At 41.1% G+C, this 13,063-nt stretch overlaps 1 non-coding gene across 1 annotated transcript; it reads left to right on the top strand.

Moving 5' to 3' along the window:
* The first annotated feature begins 10,272 nt into the window (after positions 1-10,272).
* Positions 10,273-10,345, top strand: Trnak-cuu (transfer RNA lysine (anticodon CUU)). The gene has a single exon. It is a non-coding gene; the product is annotated as a tRNA-Lys (tRNA).
* Positions 10,346-13,063: the final 2,718 nt, after the last annotated feature.

Raw genomic sequence — 13,063 nt, 5'->3', positions numbered from 1 at the left:
AGCTAGAACAATATCTACATGGACAGTACGATGAAGCTCGAGCAGACCTGAGTAGCAGCATGGTGACCATTGCTATATCTTCCTTTGACGCTGCAGCAAAGAGAACTGCGCTAGCAGTGGTGGACCCGACAACAGCATTGGTAACAAGAAATGCATACCGCCCTTTTACAGATGTGCTCTGGTTCTGGATGCAGCATCCTGATGGAAGTATCTTTGTGTGGAGGTTCTAATGAGAACGAACGCTGTCATCGTTATAGGGGCCCAGCACCTAGCGTGCTGGTACGAGATACCATCCATTACATAACATATGACCTCTGATTCACATTGGCGGTAATTTGAACAGCAGCTGCTACATTCCTGACAGCTTAAGGTTCTGTCGTCGAGGGCAAAAAGGTATTATCTTTTAACATGGCAAACAAGACACCACGTGTATCTCTGAGGGCCTGATTCAACATGTTGAAGAGGGTTTTTCGGCAGCCATTGAGGGAACAGGAAGCACCTTGGAACAAATGATACCTGTCGTCTGGGCTCCGAGGCCATGCTTGGGTCATTCCAGCGACTGGCAGAGAAGTTTGAGAAGACCAGCAATATTTGCAGTACTGTCCCCAGAACTAATCGTGGCCCTTTCTTTCGAGTGGAAAGACTAAAGCAGAGACTTCCAATGTTCTGTGATAAGCGAGACTGCAACTTCCTGGACTTGCGCCATGGTGTTGAGAATTTTAGGGTCTCCTCAAAATGGGTAAGGTGTGCACCAGACGTCGGAGACTGCTACTCAATTATCTGAATGTGTGTGGGGTGCACAGAAGCATATTTTTAGATTAGGCAACTCTTCATCCAATACAGGTAACGATAGCTGTAGGAAACCCAGAAGTATCCGTGTAAGATCGAAAGAATTGCCTCCCACAGGTGAGAGTATCAAAATCCTAATGGTTAACCGACGAAGCATTCACAACAAAGCACCTAAGTTTGAAGCGATAGTAAAAACCAGTGAAGCCGACATAGTACTAGGTACAGAAAGCTGGTTGAAAACTGAAACTGATAGCAGTGAGATATTTGGGGAAAATATGAGCGTATATCGAAAAGATAGGCAATTGGGAAATGGAGTAGACAAGAAACTCAAATCCACCGAGATGGAAACTGAAGCTGCATGTTAGATTGTATGGGGAAGACGTAATATCAGGGGTGGGTATAAAATGATAGTTGGATCCTGCTATCAAACACCAGGCTCATCTCCTGATGTAACCAAAAACTGTAGAGAAAGCCTCAGTTCACATATACGCAAGTTCCCCCGTCGTACTGTAATCATCGGTGGAAACTTTAATCACCCAACAATTATTTGGAGAAATTACAGTTTTATTAGTGGTGGGCGTGGTAAGACATCCTGTGAAACAATACTCAATTTCTTCTTGGAAAACCAGCTAGTACTGATAGTTATGATGAAAACATATTGGATCTAATGGCAACAAATAGACCTGACCTCTTTGAGGATATCCACACCAAAACTAGTATCAGTGGCCAATACCCGGTCCTGGCAACAATGATTAACAAAATGCAAGGGAAACTGTAACAACCAGAAAGATATATATGTTCATTAAACTAAATAAATAATCAGTATTGTCATACCTCAATGAGGAACTTGAAACCATAGCTCAAATTTGAAAGAACAGCTGACCATGCACTGTATAGATAAGTACGCAGTAGAACGTTTCATATTGGGAGAGACCCTCCATGGTACACAGTCACTGTAAAGAAACTTCGAAAGAAACAGAGATTAGTGCATAACAGTTGTATAACAAAATGTAGGGCTATAGACAGAGAGATGCTGAATGGAAGCCGGCCGCGGTGGTCTCGCGGTTCTAGTCGCGCAGTCCGGAACCGCGCGACTGCTACGGTCGCAGGTTCGAATCCTGCCTCGGGCATGGATGTGTGTGGTGTCCTTAGGTTAGTTAGGTTTAAGTAGTTCTAAGTTCTAGGGGACTGATGACCACAGCTGTTAAGTCCCATAGTGCTCAGAGTCATTTGAACCATTTCTGCTGAATGAAACGCGTTTATCTGTCAAGAGAGAAATGCGTGATGCCTTCAGATCTTCAATGACTGCGGTAGCAGAATAGTATCAAATGATATTTCACAAAACCCAGATAAATTCTGGTTGTATGTAAAGACTGTTAGTGGCACTAAAGATAATGTAAAGTCCCCAGCGAATGAAACAAGAACTGAAATTTAGGGCAGCAAAAGTTGAAATGCTTAACTCCGTTTCCAAATCTTCCTATACAAAAGCAATCCTCTTGCCACCGAAAAGAAGAATGAAATAAGTATTAGAGTCAGTGGTGTTTAAAAACAACCGAAATCGTTAAAATTAAACAAAGTTACAGGGCCCAATGGAATCCCTATCAGATTCTGTACTGAATTTGCGGCTCAATTAGCCCAACTATAACATATTATCGATCCCTTGAACAAAAAACCGTGCCCACTTCTTAGCAGAAACCACAGGGTACACCTGGTTACAAGAAGTGTAGTAAAAGTGATCCACAAAACTATCGTCCAATATCCTTCACAACGATTTGTTCTAGAATCTTAGAACACATTCTGAGCTCAAACAGCCGGCCGCTGTGGCCGAGCAGTTCTAGGCGCTTCTGTCCGTAACCGCGCTGCTGCTACGGTCGCAGGTTCGAATCCTGCCTCGGGCATGGATGTGTGTGATGTCCTTACGTTAGTTGGGTTTCAGTAGTTCTAAGTCTACGGTACTGACTCAGACGTTAAGTCCCATAGTGCTTAGAGACATTTGAACCAGTTTTTTGAGCTCAAACATAATCAGACAACAGAATGACAACCAGCATGGATTCCAAAAACATCGCTCACGTGAAACCCAACTCGCACTTTTCTCACATCATATACTGAATGCTTTGGAACAAGGCAGTCAGGTAGATGCAGTCTTTCCTCATTCTCTAAAAGCATTTGACTCAGGGCCACACCTACACTTGCTGTCAAAAGCACGATCATGTGGGGTATCAAGTGAAATATGTGACACTGGACTGAGGACTCTTGTTAAGGTGGACTTTGGATGGAGAAGCATCGTCAGATGTAGAATCAATTTCATGTGCAGATGATGCAGTTATCTGTGGTGAAGTACTGTCTGAAAGAAGCTGTGTAAATACTCAGTCAGCTCTCAATAAGTTTGCAAGGTGGTGCAAAGTTTAGCAACTTGCTTTAAATGTTCATAACTGTAAAACCATGCACTTCACACAAAAAAAGTAGTATGCTATGACTATAATATCGATGATTTACTGTTGCAGTCGACCAACTCATACAAATACCTTTTGTGTAACAAATTGTAGGGATGTGAAATGGAATGATCAAACAGGCTCAGTTGTGGGTAGGGAAGATATTAGACTTCGGTTTACTGGTAGAACGCTGCGGAAGAGCAGTCAGTCTACAAAGGAGATTGCTTACAAATACTCGTACGAAGGGTTCTAAAATATTGCTCAATTGTGCGGGACCCGTACCAAAGAAGACTAACAGGCGATATTGAACGTATTTAGAGGAGGGCAGCACGAATGGTCACAGGTTTTATTGATCCGTGGGAGAGTGTCACAGAGATACTGAAGGGACTGAACTGAAAGACTCTTGGGGATAAACGTAAACAATCCCGAGAAAGCATGTTAGCAAAGTTTCAAGAACAGGAATTAAACGAAGACTTTAGGGATATACTACAACCCTCTACGTACGGCTCACATAAGGACCTTGAGGATAAGATTAATTACTGCACGCGCAGAGGCATTCAAACAATCGCTCTTTCCACGCTTTATAAGTGAATGGAACAGAAAGGAACCGTGATAACTGGTACGGAGGGATGTACCCTTTGCCATGCACCTTACAGTGGTTTGCAGAGTATAAATGCAGATGTACAAGTAGAAAACCGTTTGTCGACATACCGAGAGACTGTCACGCCTCCACTCGGCCAGCCACTGATATTGATGTACTCTGCCACAACGGTTGAGACAGCACGGAATGACGTGTCCGAATCTTTCATCCTAGCTCAGTTCGACTCAGTGCCAACCGGATTAAAGACATTAGTGGTGCCAGAAATGGCAGCCCTGTGTATGAAATTTCTCACCCTTTATACCCCCCAAATCACATACAAATATAATTGCGTATTCTTCCTACAGTATCACAAGCTGCGACATTGTTGCGAATAGAACAGTGACCCATATATACAATACGTTTCCTTTATTTTACGTAAATGGTCACAAACTTTTTGTTAACAAATTACCGGTTCCGGTCTATAATGACAGATCTGATGGTTTTCATTACAGACCGAAACCGCTAATCTGTTAACAAAAAGTTTGTGGCCCAAGACGAAAATTAAAGGAAACATATCTTCCTACAGTATTTCACACACTATCAGTAAAATTTACTTATTTACAATCCTCTCTGTTGTTCTGGTTTCAATAGCCAGTAGCGTAGATGATGTAAGGAAGGTAATCAGAAATTTGAAACCGAAAACTAGAGAAGTAGAAAAGTATGAAAGTATTTCCATTTGTCATAATGAATGACAGCTCCTATCAAAATACAGATAATTGCTCGGAAACGCTTGAACAATGTCAGGTTCCTGCTAGTAATGGGAAACGTATTTCCTATGTAATTAATTCCGGATATGCCCTGAATTAAAAAGATACCCTCTCATAAACAATATTTAGACCCATTAATCAAACTAGAAACGCTGTCTGCGTGCTAAATTTGTAGAATATTAACTAGACAGGGAGCGCTTATTTTGTACTGTTTACAATGGACACAGCAAAAGGAAACTGAATTTACGTGAACTTGAGCCATCATAACAAATATCTCACAACGCTTGAATGTTGGTATAAACTAATCTAAATAGGGAAGTGATGGCAACGAATAGTTGATTTAAAAGAACTATTGAATACAAATCTATATAATCGTCTCGAAACGTAGTTAAACCACAATAGCACATGTAACATTAATGCTCCAAAAGCACATGGCCAATAGAGTATCCGGAAACTTACCTGAAAATGGCTTACAAGTTCGTGGCGCCCTTAATCGGTAATTCTGGAATTCAATATGGTGTTGGCCCAACCTTAGCCTTGATGACAGCTTCCACTCTCGCAGGCATAAGTTCAATCTGGTGCTGGAAGGTTTCTTAGAGAATGGCAGCCCATACTTCACGGAGTGCTGCACTGAGGAGAGGTATCGACGTCGGTCGGTGAGGCCTGGCACTAAGTCGGCGTTCCAAAACATCCCAAAGGTGTTCTGTAGGTTTCAGGTCAGGACTCTGTGCAGGCCAGCCCATTAAAAAGATGTTATTGTCTTGTAACCTCTCCGCCACAGGCCGTGCGTTATGAACAGGTGCTCGTGAGAGTTGAAATATGCAGTTGTCATCCCCGAATTGCTCTTCAAAAGTGGGAAGCAAGAAGGTGCTTAAAACATCAATGTAGGCCTGTGCTGTGATAGTGCCACGCAAAACAACAAGGGATGCAAGCCCCTTCCATGAAAAACACGATCACACCATAACACCACCGCCTCCGAACTTTACTGTTGGCACTACACACGCTGGCTGATGACGTTCACCGGGAATTCGCCATACCCACACCCTACCATCGGATCACCACATTGTGTACCATGATTGGTCACTCAATACAATGTTTTTCCACTGTTCAATCGTCCAATGTTTAAATTCCTTAGACCAAGCGAGGCCTCGTTTGGCATTTACCAGCGTGATGCGTGGCTTATGAGCAGCCGCTCGATCATTAAATCCAAATTTTCTCACCTCTCCCCTGTCATAGTACTTGCAGTGGATCCTGATGCAGTTTGGAATTGTTGTGTGATGGTCTGGATAGATGTCTGCCTATCACACATTACGACCCTCTTCAACTGTCGGCGGTCTCTACCAGTCAACAGACGAGGTTGGCCTGTACGCTTTTGTGCAGTACGTGTCCCTTCACGTTTCCACTTCACTATCACATCGGAAACAGTGGACCTAAATGTTTAGGAGTGTGGAAATGTCGCGTACGGGCGTATGACACAAGTGACACCCGATCTCCTGACCACGTTCGAAGTCCATGAGTTACGCGGAGCGCCCCATTCTGCTCTCTCACGATGTCTAATGACTGCTGAGGTCACTGATATGGAGAACCTGGCAGTAGGTGGCAGCACTATGCCCTAATATGAAAAACGTATATTTCTGGGGGTGTCGGGACACCTTTGATCACATAGTGTATGAGAAAATAAAGCAAGGCAAAATCTAAGAAGTCGCAGAACATTGACAAAGACTCATTGCTAGGGAGTGTGACTAAATTAAATGTCGTAGCGTACGGACGGATTAGTAACAAACTGGTTCTATACCGAGTATCGAAACCTACTCTCCTTACATGGACACACGGGAGACACGCTTCCAAGTCATAAAAGTTTCTGTGTAGTCCACCTCCTTAAACTTCACTGTACTAATCAAGAAAATAGTTACCCATGAACCACCAAATCGCTCTGATTGATTAACAAAACGATATTGCAAGTGTGCTCTTCCTGCACGCGATCAAACTGCATCCTAACACTACGTTATGTCCGAAACAGCTAACAGTGCCACCCTATTCTTATAGAATACCTTCCGCTAGGCTACCTAGAACTGCTTCTTCGAAGACTTGAGGCGGTCTGTGAACTGATTAGTCAGCTCAGTTGGAGCTCATAGAATACTTGTTGACACCTCACAGACTGACCCAAAGATAAAATTTGTTGTTCGCAATCAAGAACTAGGAGTAGAATTGGATCTTTAAAGTAGGCCTGCGCCAACTAATACGTGAAAAAATTGAATAGCGAAAGTTGCAAATGTTGTTGTTGTTGTGGTCTTCAGTCCTGAGACTGGTTTGATGCAGCTCTCCATGCTACTCTATCCTGTGCAATCTTTTTCATCTCCCAGTACCTACTGCAACCTACATCCTTCTGAATCTGCTTAATGTATTCATCTCTTGGTCTCCCTCTACGATTTTTACCCTCCACGCTGCCCTCCAATACTAAATTGGTGATCCCTTGATGCCTCAGAACATGTCCTACCAACCGATCCCTTCTTCTGGTCAAGTTGTGCCACAAACTTCTCTTCTCCCCAATCCTATTCAATACTTCCTCATTAGTTATTTTCACATCCAACTCTCTCGCGGATTGTAAAATTGTTGCTCTTTGGTTTATTTATTCTCTTTGTAACAACACATTTACGAAAAGAGTTACGTGAAATACTTTTAGCAATGCTGTGCTTTGCTTTTCTTTATCATCATTACCTTTTAGCGGAATAAAATGTATATATGGAAGTCTTATTGTTCTGTATCTGGCCTACAATTTAAGGAACGATTTTTCATAACTGCAACTCATGCTAAGAATCAATATATCTTCCCTACTTCATAGTGATTAAAAGTTAAAATTACTTTGTTATGAACACTGATGTTACAGTTCGTGTGATCGTTCAAAAACACAAGTTCGCAGTGGATTTTATTTCTCGTTAAAATGCTATTTCATACCACGACTAGCCCAAGAACATGAGACTCTCATTAAAAAATACGTTGTCACTATAAAGTTTGCCAGATCACAACGGAGCACAGCAAGATTACTATCAGATTCTGAAAGTACATTAAATTATTTGCACTGTAAATTATATCCTATCAGCAGCCCGCGTCAATCTGCCACACATCATAAAATCTGCTGATCTCCACTGCCAGTCTGGGAGCTAAAAGAAATAATATTATTTTACTATTATTTTACCGCTTCCTTGCGGTATGCTCGACTATATTGTAAGTCGTTTAAATACGCCGCGGCAGCGGCTCTTCGTTCTCCACGCAGCTCAGCACCACAGATAATATTTATATAACTGAAAAATGTCTCAACAGGATGGGATAATATGCAAGCAAGCTCAACAATAAATAATACAAGTTTTCATTTAAACACCTCTATTAAAACCTTTAAATATCTCAGTGATTACAGACCTTTGTGAATTCACACGTAATGGCGTACATTGCTTAGTCTCGACAAAAGAATGCTACACTAGCGTTCGCTACTACGACACAGGATATCTTACTCGTTCGACTCCCAGATGAAGAAGACAAAGAAATTGCTATTCGTTACGTATTATATACTAGTTACTTATTTTAATCTTTGTTCGACATTTATCGTCTGTGGCGGTTTCATTGCTCGCCGACGCAGATATTCTCAAAAATGAATAATAAAAAAAATACATAATTTTATACAATAACACAATATGATACATATAATTTTCTCGTTACTACATAATATGTTGTTTTTGTTTCTTACTAGACGTTATAATGCCCCCTGGCAGCAATTGACTAACGTTAAGAATGTTCGGCAATATGCTGCCACTAACGTCTGTTTGGTTATTGTCTGTTACCTTGGTTAGAACATTCACTTTAAACTTCTTAGTTCTTTTACACTGTAGGTTTAATTACACTTTTTATACTGTTCTTACACTTTGCGAGGTGACCATAAACCTAGTCCCAGGGTCATTACATTTATTTGGCTCCCCCATTCGGGCTACGTGCGATCAGAAAACCTGGGAAAACTGCGCCGGAGCCATGGTCATCTCGTCTGGTTTGTTTTAATACCCAGTTTGATCACAAAAAGTTCAGATTCTATCCAATGTTCACATATAACAAAGGCTATTTGTGAGAGCATGTTAAACCTTTAGTCTCTTTGTTACCCATATAATACTTGTGTTTTGGATTGTAATGAAAGTCACTTATTACACATTTTTACAGTAGTATCATGAATCGTCCTTGCATTTACTCGCGACAATTGGTTTAAAATGTCTAGCATTCATGCGAGTATACTTCATTAACATGACGAAAACATATTATATCTATATATCACTGAACCAACGAATACTTTGGGTCCGTATTGAATAACTCAAGAAAAAAAAACAAATGTTTGTCACGTCATTTCGTGTCCACTAAACCCTATTCATGTTAGTGCATTAAACACATATTTGGTAGTTCATTTGAATGACAACAATGTTGTACGGAGCTGGCGGCGCGAAGCAATTGTTGAGTCGCGTCGTCTGGAACGCCGCGTGCCGACGGCCGCTGGGTTCGACGACCTGCTCTCAGTAACAGCGACGTCGTGCTGACGTGGCGCCCAAGCAGTCGCGAACCGCGGCGAACCATTCGCCGATGTCGGTGAGTGGCAGTGGTTTACCGCGACCGGCTGGCTGGCGGCACGGCACTCGTCTCGGCTTCTCCACATGGCTCCCCGTTGTAGCGCATGAAACAAACATTCCACAACGGTGTACTGCCTTTAAGGACACAGATTACTAGCTGTGGAAGAAGATGCAACTTGTTAAAAGCGATTATTGTTCAGTAAGCCGTCGCTTCACTGGTATGCACACGATGGTTTGGCGTGATAACAGGTTTCTTGCGGCATTGTGACACTGGTATTCAAGGTTCGTCACACGCACATTGTACTACACATTTTCACTCACTCCACGGTTGGTACACTGCCAGAGCGTCTTTCAACACGTGAAAATGTTTCGTAACACACATACTACATGTCCCCGTCGAGCTAGGTTCGTTTAACTCGACTCCGAACGGATCAATAACTACTGTTTTTATACACTGTCTATTGTTCGTTGAGCACTGCACTAGGACAGTCTGTCACTCAACACTAGACTTATCGACGTATATATTGGTGCAGATACAACGGTCATTCTCTGTCCCTGCTACACAAAATATTCCGTCCTTTCCTCCATTGTTTATGCACACAGTTTATTTTTTAATGCCTTTTAACTGTTCTTCGCATACTCACTCTCATCTACATGGCGTCTATTTGTTTTTACCTTATCACAACACACTTTTCATATTGTTACTAGGCGTATATAGCCCTTTTGTGAAATTTTTTAATTTTCTTATCAGTGTAGCTTGCCTGGTTATCACCCATCTATCAAACAGATTTTACCATGTGCATGACAGCTTGACTTGGGCATATTGATCAATAAATACTTCATTTAGCACTAGCATTATTTTTAATGATTTTTCCTATATGACTACAGTGTAGGTTCCACATTGGTTGACTTAATTCGCGTATCGCGTAATGAATATTCAAGGGCGTGTACCAAGTACACAGGCTTCAATTGAAGCATTGTTATATACAAAGCGGATTTTCCACGGAACGGGCTTGTTTTTTGATTAGCTTATGCTCCAGTGTCGTTCTCATATCACTACTGGCAGCAAACATCACATAATTGTTGCATATTACAGAGTCCATGCCCGGCTAGCTCAGTCGGTAGAGCATGAGACTCTTAATCTCAGGGTCGTGGGTTCGAGCCCCACGTTGGGCGCCAGTTTCACGTCCAACTCTCTCGCGGATTGTAAAATTGTTGCTCTTTGGTTTATTTATTCTCTTTGTAACAACACATTTACGAAAAGAGTTACGTGAAATACTTTTAGCAATGCTGTGCTTTGCTTTTCTTTATCATCATTACCTTTTAGCGGAATAAAATGTATATATGGAAGTCTTATTGTTCTGTATCTGGCCTACAATTTAAGGAACGATTTTTCATAACTGCAACTCATGCTAAGAATCAATATATCTTCCCTACTTCATAGTGATTAAAAGTTAAAATTACTTTGTTATGAACACTGATGTTACAGTTCGTGTGATCGTTCAAAAACACAAGTTCGCAGTGGATTTTATTTCTCGTTAAAATGCTATTTCATACCACGACTAGCCCAAGAACATGAGACTCTCATTAAAAAATACGTTGTCACTATAAAGTTTGCCAGATCACAACGGAGCACAGCAAGATTACTATCAGATTCTGAAAGTACATTAAATTATTTGCACTGTAAATTATATCCTATCAGCAGCCCGCGTCAATCTGCCACACATCATAAAATCTGCTGATCTCCACTGCCAGTCTGGGAGCTAAAAGAAATAATATTATTTTACTATTATTTTACCGCTTCCTTGCGGTATGCTCGACTATATTGTAAGTCGTTTAAATACGCCGCGGCAGCGGCTCTTCGTTCTCCACGCAGCGCAGCACCACAGATAATATTTATATAACTGAAAAATGTCTCAACAGGATGGGATAATATGCAAGCAAGCTTAACAATAAATAATACAAGTTTTCATTTAAACACCTCTATTAAAACCTTTAAATATCTCAGTGATTACAGACCTTTGTGAATTCACACGTAATGGCGTACATTGCTTAGTCTCGACAAAAGAATGCTACACTAGCGTTCGCTACTACGACACAGGATATCTTACTCGTTCGACTCCCAGATGAAGAAGACAAAGAAATTGCTATTCGTTACGTATTATATACTAGTTACTTATTTTAATCTTTGTTCGACATTTATCGTCTGTGGCGGTTTCATTGCTCGCCGACGCAGATATTCTCAAAAATGAATAATAATAAAAAAATACATAATTTTATACAATAACACAATATGATACATATAATTTTCTCGTTACTACATAATATGTTGTTTTTGTTTCTTACCAGACGTTACATTATGTGATCTACCCATCTAATCTTCAGCATTCTTCTGTAGCACCACATTTCGAAAGCTTCTATTCTCTTCTTGTCCAAACTATTTATCGTCCATGTTTCACTTCCATACATGGCTACACTCCATACGAATACTTTCAGAAATAACTTCCTGACACTTAAATCAATACTGGATGTTAACAAATTTCTCTTCTTCAGAAACGCTTTCCTTGCCATTGCCAGCCTACATTTTATATCCTCTCTACTTCGACCATCATCAGTTATTTTGCTCCCCAAATAGCAAAACTCCTTTACTACTTTAAGTGCTTCATTTCCTAATCTAATTCCCTCAGCATCACCCGACTTAATTAGACTACATTCCATTATCCTTGTTTTGCTTTTGTTGATGTTCATCTTATATCCTCCTTTCAAGACACTGTCCATTCCATTCAACTGCTCTTCCAAGTCCTTTGCTGTCTCTGACATAATTACAATGTCATCGGCGAACCTCAAAGTTTTTATTTCTTCTCCATGAATTTTAATACCTACTCCGAATTTTTCTTTTGTTTCCTTTACTGCTTGCTCAATATACAGATTGAACAACATCGGGGAGAGGCTACAACCCTGTCTTACTCCCTTCCCAACCACTGCTTCCCTTTCATGTCCCTCGACTCTTATAACTGCCATCTGGTTTCTGTACAAATTGTAAATAGCCTTTCGCTCCCTGTATTTTACCCCTGCCACCTTTAGAATTTGAAAGAGAGTATTCCAGTCAACATTGTCAAAAGCTTTCTCTAAGTCTACAAATGCTAGAAACGTAGGTTTGCCTTTCCTTAATCTTTCTTCTAAGATAAGTCGTGAGGTCAGTATTGCCTCACGTGTTCCAGTGTTTCTACGGAATCCAAACTGATCTTCCCCGAGGTTGGCTTCTACTAGTTTTTCCATTCGTCTGTAAAGAATTCGTGTTAGTATTTTGCAGCTGTGACTTATTAAGCTGATAGTTCGGTAATTTTCACATCTGTCAACACCTGCTTTCTTTGGGATTGGAATTATTATATTCTTCTTGAAGTCTGAGGGTATTTCGCCTGTTTCATACATCTTGCTCACCAGATGGTAGAGTTTTGTCAGGACTGGCTCTCCCACGGCCGTCAGTAGTTCCAATGGAATATTGTCTACTCCGGGGGCCTTGTTTCGACTCAGGTCTTTCAGTGCTCTGTCAAACTCTTCACGCAGTATCGTATCTCCCATTTCATCTTCATCTACATCCTCTTCCATTTCCATAATATTGTCCTCAAGTACATCGCCCTTGTATAGACCCTCTATATACTCCTTCCACCTTTCTACTTTCCCTTCTTTGCTTAGAACTGGGTTTCCATCTGAGCTCTTGATATTCATACAAGTCGTTCTCTTATCTCCAAAGGTCTCTTTAATTTTCCTGTAGGCGGTATCTATCTTACCCCTAGTGAGATAGGCCTCTACATCCTTACATTTGTCCTCTAGCCATCCCTGCTTAGCCATTTTGCACTTTCTGTCGATCTCATTTTTGAGACGTTTGTATTC

Source organism: Schistocerca serialis, chromosome 5 (assembly GCF_023864345.2).
Source record: "Schistocerca serialis cubense isolate TAMUIC-IGC-003099 chromosome 5, iqSchSeri2.2, whole genome shotgun sequence".
Classification (NCBI taxonomy): Eukaryota; Metazoa; Arthropoda; class Insecta; order Orthoptera; family Acrididae; genus Schistocerca; species Schistocerca serialis.
Note: the sequence above shows the minus strand (reverse complement) of the source record. Positions and strands in the feature narration are given on the sequence as shown.